The sequence below is a fragment of the Mugil cephalus genome, chromosome 6, assembly GCF_022458985.1.
Source record: "Mugil cephalus isolate CIBA_MC_2020 chromosome 6, CIBA_Mcephalus_1.1, whole genome shotgun sequence".
In the NCBI taxonomy this organism is placed as follows: Eukaryota; Metazoa; Chordata; class Actinopteri; order Mugiliformes; family Mugilidae; genus Mugil; species Mugil cephalus.
Genome location: NC_061775.1, coordinates 1,353,808 through 1,364,966, shown reverse-complemented (window position 1 = coordinate 1,364,966; position 11,159 = coordinate 1,353,808).

The window sequence follows — 11,159 nt, the reverse complement described above, 5'->3', positions numbered from 1 at the left end:
CCCCTGCGACCCTAGTGAGGCTTAAGCGGTAGCAGAAGATGAGATGAGATGAGATGAGATGAGATGAGATGAGATGAGATGAGATGAGATGAGATGAGATGAGATGAGATGAGATATTCTTTATATGTATAGACCAAGATAATGTTTCATCTATAGTAATGCCCAGCAATTTGGCTTTTCTAACTTGCTCATTAGCTACACCATGTAATGAGAGGACCAACTTCCAATCAGACTGAAGTGAGTAGTTAGACCCAGGTACCATACATTTTGTTTCACAAATATTCAACTTTAACCCAATCAGATATCAGTGTTAGCTCATACTGAAGTGTCTTAATAACTTGTTCAGTACTGCTAGCAGATGTAAAGATGGTTGTATCATCCATGTACATTACTATACCTGCATTTATCGATACATATAGCATATCATTTACAAAAGTAGAATAGAGGAGAGGTCCGAGGTAGCTCCCCTGGGGAACACCACACTGAAGCATCTCTATGTCTGAAAAATCACCATTAAACTTAACACACTGTCCCCTGTCAGTCATATAACTTCTCATAAAATTAATCACAGAGTTTTTAAAACCATAGTCTGAAAGCTTCAATAGTAACAGTTCATGGTCAATCACATCAAAAGCTGCACTGAAGTCCAAAAATACAACACCTACAACTGACTTCCTGTCTATTTGTGTAAGCAGGTCATCAGTGAGACATGCAAGAGCAGTGCTAGTGGAATAGAATTCCTTATATGCATGCTGGAAATTTAGAGTTCATATTATTTACTTCAAAGTAATGCTGAATTTGCTTAAACATGATTCCCTCTAACAGTTTGCTTAGTACAGGTAATGCACTTATTGGCCTCCTGTTATGCACTGTAAGTGGCTCTCAGAAGCTTTTTGGCAGAGGAGTGACTTTTGCAATCTTTCATAGATTTGGATGAATAGATTCTTTAAAACATAAATTGAAAATATGACATAGTGGTTTTGCTATTTTGCTGCAAGCTTTAGAAGTTTGCCATCTAAATGATACAATCCGCAAGGTTTGTCACACTTAATTGTAAGAAGAAGTCTTTCCACGTCTACTTTTGTAAGAGTTTCAAATTCAAAGCAACAATCTTTATAAACCATAATGTGATTTCTTATATTAGCAATAGATGGCCTGTAACATCCCGGCAACAGCTGACCTCTAATTGAATTCACTTTTTGTAAGAATTATTTGTTGAAATCATTAGCTGTATCATAGGGTCTTGTAATTAATATCCCATTATGTTCTATAAAAGAATGTGTTTTACCATTTTTACTTCTGCCCATAATTTTATTAAGTGTTCTCCATAGTTTTTTTTACTGTCACCATTGCACTCATCAAATTTGGATTCATAATAATGTTTTTTCTTCTGTCTATTTAATTTAGTTACCTTGTTTCTTAGGAAGCAATAAGCTTTCCAGTCTGCCAAACAACCAGAGGTAATCACATGCTTTTTCAGTTGATCCCTTCTTTCCATGCAATTTCATAATTCATCATCCAGCCATGATGCTTTTTTCAATCTTACAGAGAGCCTCTTAATTGGAGCATGTCGGTCAAATACTGTAGAAAACAACTTCATAAAGGACTCCAATGCAGGTTCTGCATGCAGCTTCAAATATACCATCCCATTCTATATTTTCCACACTAGAAACAAAGTCACTTTCAGAAAACGTTCTGTAAATTCTCTTGTAAATGACCTTAGGCCCTGCTTCGGGAGCCCTTGTTTTTACAGGCAAAGCAATAATATTGTGGTCACTGAAACACACAGGTAATGATACTGCTTTAGATGCATTTTTGCTTGCCCTTTTCAATGAACAATTATCAGAAAACCAGTCAATATTCATATCAGCAAGAAAAAAATGTCATTACTAGTACATTTTACATTATAAAGCATAGTGCATATATTATTCAAATATTCAATATTCAAACTTGGTGGTCTGTAGCAGCAGCATGCTAGTATAGGCCTCTGATGTGAAGTATAAACTTGGAGCCAAAGGGCTTTCACTCCTGTCATGCCAAGATCATTTCTAATTTTTACTGGAATATGATCTTGTATAAAGAAAGCAACCCTACCTTCAGACCTGTCTCTGTCTAACCTGAAAACATTGTATCCTGGAATTGATACAGCAGCAAAAATGTAAATGTGTCTCTGAGAAAGCCATTACCTGGATATTATATCCATGCACAACAGAGCAAAGATCGTAGACTTTATTTTTTAAGCTGGAAATACTTAAATGAGCACATATTAAACCTCTTTTTGGTAGGTTAATGGCCACAAAAAACAAAGTAGCTGCAAACATTTAAATTTAAAATGGGGATTATCAACCTTGTGACCTTGGCATATCCGTCTTTGGGGTGGATGTGAGGGGCACACTGCTCTCCCTTTGATTGTGACGCCCCTTCGGTGGATAGGTGATAAGGCGGTCATATTTAAGGTAGGCAATGTCCCCCCTGTCCCATGCCTCTCTTAGTTTGGACAGAAGTTCTTTTCTTTTTCGCCTCACCACCTCTGAGAAGTCTTCATTGATGTACACTCCTGGAGCAGTGGTTTTCAGCTCTTTCCTATTCCTCCAAACCAGTTCTCTGTCTTTAAAGTTTAAAAATTTGACCATAATTGGTCTAAGCCGCTGTCTTTCCTCCTTGTAGTCCAGCTTTCCCACACGAGGGGAAGACTCTCAATGGCCACAGCACTGGCATCTAGGTTCAGCTTCTCAGAGATAAGTTTCTGGACATGCTTCTCTGTATCCTTCCATTTCTCACGGAAAGATTCTTTCAAACCATCAAAAATGAGATTGTTCCTTCTGAATTGGTTCTCAAGGTAGTAGGCTTTAGACTCAAGTGTGACAACACAGTCACAAATCTTGCGAAAGCCATTCTCTAGAGTGTTGTGTTCCACTAAGTGCTTGGGCACTTTGATTTTAATTTCATCAACGTCCTTCCTATTCATAGCATTAAGTCTCTCATTAGTTGAATCCATAATCACTTTAACCAACTTGTTAAAAGTGCCGGCTTGTCTATCAAGCATTTCCACAAAATGGGATTTCTGTTGTTCTAGCAACTGGGAAATTAGGTTTTTGACAGCATCCATATTGATAATTTCAGACTCACTCTGGGTAGTTGGATGGCAGAATGAACTGTTTTTTCCAGGTACTTCGCAGTCACCTTTATCCTTCCTGCCTCCCCCACCGCGAGGCATCCTTCAATATCCAAGGGTTTGCACACTAGCTCAGTGGTGGTAGTCTGAGCCAGTGTCTGAACCTGGGCCTGGTGAAAAGGCTGCAGATGAGGCTCAGGTTGTAGGCCACAGCAGGAGAATCAGGCTAATAACTTCACAATTCCACTTCACAGTCACACTTTCACAGTCTTTGTGTTGCAAAAACACTAAATAACTACTGGTGAAACTTTGGTAGAGTAGATAATGACGATTGAACAGATTTCTGTTCTATGATTATTTTCTCAGATTCAGCAGCACAGCAGCTGTGAGATGTGACTGTGATGTTTGAAGAACACAAAATTGATAGCAATATCTTACAAAACATACTTCAGTTCATTTCTATGTGTTGTCTTCTACTCTTCAGTCTCTCTCTCCATCTGTATTTACTGCCTGTCCTGTTCTCTATGTCACTCACCCTTGTCTCTTGGAATTAATAATAGTTGTCAAGCTAGTTAGTTAATTCACTCAAATGAAACTACTCTGCATCACGGCTGACAACTCTTTACCATAGTTTGACCCCACACAAGCAATTCATTAGATTTCTGGTGCTGAATGCCACTGAACCACAAGTATTTAAAATGGGGCCTTGGTGGTGCGAAGACTCTGCGATATCCCATGTGGAATTCAAGACTTGAGAATTAGACATTTTTAGAAAGAAAAAGAGCTTGCAAGTTGTTACTTTTTTTTCTTCTTTTTTAATTTCTTTTCAGTGGATACCTATATGTTGTAACTTAGATGTACAGAGTTTTTGACACCAAAAACTCAGTGGCAAAAACACTGACAAAACTTATGAACTAAACATGAACCTCAGAAGACACCATGCAGTAGCCCTGCTCTTCACATCAGTCTGGACAGGATGGAGAGATTCTGCACCTTTATGTTCCGTACAAGCGAGGCTGAAGCCTTTTTTGTGAAGATTTTCACTGCTGTCTTTTTGTGTTAGCCCCATTACAGACTGGCGACCTGTCCATGGTCCTGTAGTCCAATGACCTCTTGGACAGGCTCCAGCCCCCTGTGACCCTCTGGGTGCCCAACACTTCGTGTACATCGTGTTCGAATAGGAGATTGCCAAAAGTTTTATTGCAACATGCACAACATCAGCAACTCAAGAGTACCATCGTCCTTAAAGGGAAAGTGCTACTTTTGTAATGGTACAGTGCGTTTCTCTTCTTAGAATATTAAAAACAAAGATAGATAGAGCTTTAAACACTGTAGCAACAATTAAAATGACTTAAGGGAGGGTATGTAAAGTAGAATTACCAGGTAATAAAAAAAAGAATAGTTTCAAAGTAAGTAAACTGATACTAAGTCTGAAATAAAGGGACTGCCATATTTTACAAGTTGTGACTAGTATACAGTATTTTTAGTATTTTATATAGTGTTTCTGAAAATTTCTGAAAATCAGCACAGTGTTAGGAGCATCATGTTGATAGGAAAAACAGAAGCCATTGTTTTATCACTGGACGCTGAGAAAGCCTTTGATAAAGTTAACCGGGCTTTCCTCTTTGCCACCCTTCAAAATTTCGGCCTTGGAGAGTCATTTATCCACTGGGTTGCTGCACTGTATGATTCACCTAAGGCCACAGTCACCACCAATGGTTTCACATCACAAAGCTTCACCTTACAGAGGGGAACCAGACAAGGATGCCCCCTGTCTCCCCTACTGTTTGCTATATTTATTGAACCGCTCGCATCAGCAATACGTCAGAACTCCAGTATCCAGGGTATCCACTCATCCATCTCTGAACACAAGATCAACCTATATGCTGACGATGTTTTACTTTACTTGCAACAACCTCAGGGATCACTACAGGAAGCTTATAATTGTATTTCAAATTTTTCAGCCCTCTCTGACTACTCAATCAACTGGTCTAAATCAACAATACTACCAATAACGGACAAAGCATGGGATCCTGCAGACCATAAACCCCAACTACCCTTTTCTATAGAAAATATCAAATACTTGGGCATAAACATCTCACCTAAATTGTCAGAGTTAGTGCAACTGAACTTCGATCCACTCCTGGATAAAATCTGTGATGACCTGAAGCGTTGGACCAATCTTCCTATCTCTCTGATGGGACACATAGCAACAGTTAAAATGAAAATTTTGCCACGAATTAATTACTTATTTTCCATGATCCCATTCAAACCCACAGCAAAATGGTTCCAGAACCTAGATTCTGCAGTCACCAAATTTTACTCAAAAAACAGACAAAAATTAGCCTCACCACCCTTCAAAAAAAATAAATCAGAAGGAGGACTTGATGCACCGAACTTTACAAACTACTACCTGGCAAATCAGCTACAATACATCACCAAATGGATAAACCCAGAGGCAGATTACAATTCGTGGTTAGAAATAGAACAGGCCGACTGCCACAACATATGCATTTCGGACCTGCCCTTCATTACAATCACCCTTAAGCGTCATAACTGCTTCCAAAACCCCATTATTGCCGCCACCCTGTCGGCTTGGTGGAAGAGTCTAGAGACCACAGGATCCCTGCTGGAACCTTGTGGGTTCTCCCCAATTTGGCACAACCCTGACTTTGTGAATAACAAAGTCCCTCTTCACCTCAGCACTTGGAAGCATAAAGGAATAACCCACCTCCATCACCTCTTCCAGGGGAACTTACTTATGAATCACACAGATTTATTTGATACGTTTGAAATAAGAAATGGAAACTTCCTCCAATACCTACAGGTGACCAAGACAATCAGAAAGAAAATCCCAGTGCTCCAGAACTGCATACAGCCACCACAATTCGTCACCAACATTAAAAAACTCACACCGAAAAAGAAGAAAACCCTCTCTTTAATATATAAGCTGCTATCAACCACACATTTAATACATGTACCAATATCAAAATGGGAAGCCGATTTTTCCCTGTCTACAGACTTTGATTTCTGGACTCAGATCTGCCAAAATATATTTAAAATGACCACTCGAATTTACAGCTGATCCAGTTTAAAATACTCCACAGATCACACACAACTCAATATGTATAGAATGGGCTTCTCCCAATCCGACAAATGTACGCAATGCACCCAAAACTATTCAGATTCTTATTTCCACGCTCTCTGGCTCTGTTCTCCGGTACAGCACTTCTGGTCACTTGTAACACAGAAACTCGCCTTAATTTTGGACTGCAGAATCCCATTAACCCCTAACTTGTGCCTCATTGGTGACCTGGAAACAATCAGTCTTCCTCACCATCTATCACAATCTGTCCTTGTAGCTCTCACCATCGCCAAGAAAACAATCCTTATGAACTGGAAGAACAAACAGTCACTAAACATTTCCCAGTGGTTGAACCTTCTTTCCGATTATATATCATTGGAGAAAATATCTGCTACCCGAAAAAATCAGTTGACTCTGTTTGCCAAAAAAAGGTCTGTATTCTGCGACTCCCTCAACCTTAATTTACATCTTTTCTTTGCCTGCTAGCTTTTGCCACTTCTGTTCCACTTACTGTAATGCTATAATAATATTTCTCTTACAGTGATGAATGTCGTTATGGAAAAGATTTTATTGCCCTCTTCATCCAGGTTCACTAAGGAGGATCCCCGGACCACAACACCTTGAGCATGCATTAGGGGTGCCCTACTCCTTCTCACCCCTGGGTTGACTTCCGGGCCCTGAGCGGTTTACCCGGCTGGCCTCCCTCTCCCCCACGTGGGGTGGCGCTGGAGACTTGCCTGGGGTTCCCTGTGGCTTCGGCGCTTGCTCACTTTCCTGGGGTCGTGGTGTATCGGTGGCCGACTCTCCCTGGATCTCCTGGTGGGCCTTGGCGGTCTGGGCTGGCGGGCTCCCTGTCCCCTCCTCTCCCTCCCCTCTGCGGCGCCCTCCTCCCTTCGCCCGGCTCCTCCTCTGGCCCCTCCTTCCTTCCGCTGGTGGCTGGGCCCTCGCTGGTCATGGGGGGCCTTCCTGGTGTCCGGGGGGCCCCGGGGGTCGGGGCCACGCCCGGCGCCTTGGGGTCGGAGCCTGGGCGTGTCCGGTCGCTCTGTCGCGCTGGGGCTGGGGGAGCTGCGGGGGGTGGGCTCGGCTGGTCGGTGTTGGTTCTTCTGGGTTTCCTGGGGGTCTGTCGCATCCTGGTTGCTGTACTGGGCTGGGGGCAGGGTCTGGTCGGGGGACTTCCTGAGTCCTGGGGGCCCTCGCCCCGTCTGTGGGTCCCATGGGCTGCTGTTGTGCCTTGGCCCTGCTGCCGGGGACTTGGCCCTCACTTGCCTGCCTCCTAAATTGCACTCACCTCACACTCCACCATACACTATGTCGCCCATTACAACCAAGGCTAGGTACACCACACACACCCATCCCAAGTTTTTAATGCACCTCACCTTAGGGGTCCACCCAGGATCGGTCAGGGTCAGGGCAGGCTGCAGGACAGTAGTGTGCTGCAGTCCTCTGACCCACCTGACCCTCCTGTTTGCCCCCTGTCTTAATGCACCACACCACATCCAGGGTCACAGGGTCACGATGTAGGGGCTTGCTTCCTCATCAGGGACTGAGGAAGCACAGTAATAGGGACACTGTCACTTTTCATTATCCCTTGGCACGGCTTGGGGGGCCTGGTCCTCCGCTAGCAGGGGCATCTTGGGCTGGCGGTCTGTGGCCCCAAGGCGGTTGGTAGGGGTACCTACCTAGGTTCTCTGGTGTCCTCTTGGCCTGGCTTTGTCTCCCGGTGCTGCGTGGCGACGGGTTCGTGGCGGCTCCCTTGGGTACCCGGTTGTTCCGGTATCGACTGGTTCGGGTGGTGGCTTGGTGCTTCCCCTCTCCCTTCGATGGGGGGCTGGGGTCTCTGCTCTGGCCTGCACCGACTTGTGCACGCTTGGTCGGTCTGGGGGTGTGGGTCGTCGCTCGTCCGTCCTTCTACATCTTTTCTCTCCTTTGTTCTCCCCCTCTATTCACTGAGATGTAGCACTGCCCTCCCTGCCACACAAGTTCACTACACTCAATAAAGATCAACAGGACAGTTCTCAGGGAGGGCTGGTGATGGTCACACTCACGCACTCAAGTAATAAAGCTTTCAGCTGCAAGAATATAACTGCATCAACCTCATATAATGTTGACACCCTGTGGTGTTAAACTATGCAGACAAATGCAGACAAATGGAAAAAAAAAAATTACAAGTTAAAAGCGAGTGTTAACAGCAATTTGATAAAAACTTATTTAAGTCAATTTACTATTTTTAATCAAATACCATGTTTGCATTTACAGTGCATGTCCCTCTACTCCCCTCACTCAAACAAACTACCAAAATGAAAAATATTCCTTCAAGTCTGAAGGCCCACAAATTGAATATAAATAAAAGTTAAGTTAAATTAAAGATGTGCAACCATCTAGCCTGGTAAGATCAGCAACTATCAGCAATACAATGAAAAAAGGAGTTCGAGTAATTTCAGTTAGCGTTCAAATTATGAGCACTTGGTTGTTGCTGAATGTTAGCACCTGAAAAGACAACACTTAAGCACATAGACATATAAAGAGTATACGCCGCATTGGCTGCTAAGCCGCAAGAAATACGGCCGCCATCTTGGACCGGTCACCTGCTCCACTCAAATCTGTCTGTCAGGAGAAATGAAGCATCAGCGCATTTAATCAATCATAACTCTGAACACAAAACTGATTTTCACTGGATTTTTTCCTGCAAACGTGATACCGGACACATGATTCAATGTATTTTAATATTCATAGTAATATTCATTGATATTTATGAATGCAGAATTATCTGTTTATCTTCTTTTCTTTGACTTCTTTGAAGTCTTGCCAGAATTCATTGGTGTGTGAACAATGCCAAAAAAAGTTGCAGCACTGTTTCTGTGTGGTCCTTAGAACAGTTTGTGTTTGTGTCTCTTTTGAATTTACCTATGTATTAGTAGGGTAATATTTGTGAATAATTCCAAATGACATTTCCTTCACCTTATTCACAAGGTGTTTATGTGGAATCTACCAGACTTTCCTCTAGTTGATGTCATTCACAAATCAATTCAAATTCTAATTGGAAAATTGTATACGAACTCTCCATAAGGGAGAAACAGCCCACCAGCAATCCTGTACCCATCACACCTGGCCATTCCCATTCTTCTTCTTCCTCCCCTTTTTCTCCAAATCAAATGGACTACACATAGCTGAATTGTCAACAATTTTTGGACTAAATTTGTACCACATTGAACACAACCCAATTTTCAACAACTATTTTTGGACTAAATTTAGACAAAATTGGACAGGCTAAACACAACCCAATTTTCAACGACTCTTTTTGGACTCAATTTGGACAAAATCGGATGGACCAAACACAGCAACTATTTCTGGACTAAATCAAGACTATGACGGACCGACCAGATTTAGCCCAAAAACCAACGTCCAAATGACGTCTGGTGTTTGGTGGGAAGGGAGATATACCTGACGTCACAACCAGGTTCTGAAATGCTTAGCAGCTGCAATTGAGGAAAAATAGATTGAAGTGAATTCCTCATCTGCTAGAAGGGAGAATAGGCATATTATGTTTGTTCGGGAGGGAGATAAGGCCAGACCAGTGAGAATCAGGCACAGCACGGGCACCTAAGTGTGAGCAGAGCCTGGGAGCTGAGGTACGATTTAGACGGCCGACTGTTCCACAACAGATAGCCCTGACCCTCAAAAGACCGGACTTTCTGTTGTGGTCCGAGATAGAAAGGAAAGTGTACCTTGTGGAATTAACTATCCCGTAGGAAGACAGAGATGAGGAGGCGAATGAGGGCAAGAGAGATAGATACGCAGAGTTGGCATTGGAAGCTGAGCAGCGAGGCTGGACCGCCCGTGTGCTCCCAGTGGAGGCCGGTTGCCGTGGATTTGTTGTGAAATCCACCATTGCTCTCCTGCACGAGTTGGGCATTTGCAGGAAAGAACAGAGGGTCGCTGTAAACAGTATGTCCCTGGCTGCGGAGCAAGTGAGTAAGTGGCTGTGGCTAAGAAGGAAACACGCTAGCTGGGGAGCACGCTGTAACTCACTGTTAAGCCTTCTTGAGGTGTCATGGGCCTAACTTAACGAAACATCGGTGAAGGGAGGTGCCTGCTCCAATGACATGCCACACACTGCCTACTGTTGCTGGCTAGGCTTGTTAGCTGGCGTTTTCTTGTGTGTTACTTCTGACCTTGGCAGAGGGGAAAGACGTTGATTGAAGTATAGTCACATGTCCCATCATTTCTTCCCTACTGCTTGTGGCTAGGCTAATTAGCTGGTGTTTTCTAGTGTTTTACTTCCGTGGTTAGGCTAATTAGCTGATGTCTGGTAGTGTTTTATTTCTGATCCTACCAGAAGGGAGCATGTTGGTTTAAGTGTAGTCGCACATCCCACCACCTGTCTGGTTGTATCTTATTTCAAGTGCTGGCAATGACAGCGTTAAAATAAATGGCGTTACTAATGCCACTATTTGTTTCAGTAACAGGTAATCTAACTAATTACTATTTTCATCATTATAATTCCGTTTCCGTTACTGAAAATTAACTGGGGCGTGTTACAAACTAAAGCTGTCTGTTGGTTCTCAGCAATGGGAGCTCCAAAACTGTTTTTTTTTTTTTTTTGGCATAGGTGATGATGACTGGCTAAGGTGGAGTAAGCTTTCATGATAAGCCAATCAGAGACAGTGCTCAGTTTAAACACAAATCACACACCCACACCAGCCGAATGTGGAGGAAAAGTTGCAAGCCGTCACTGGTCAACCCGGGTTTTTCACTCTGATGTGGATGTATCTGCCTGTTATATTCTGACTCAACGACCTGACAGACTGTATCATTGTAGAAGCTTCAGCTCAAAAACAAATTTTGGTCTACTCCCATAAAAACTGATCTCTGAAGGGCAGAGATTTTATTTCCCTTTTTTTCAATCAGACAAATCAAACATGTTACACGATCATTAATGGAAGCGCATAGGTAAACGGC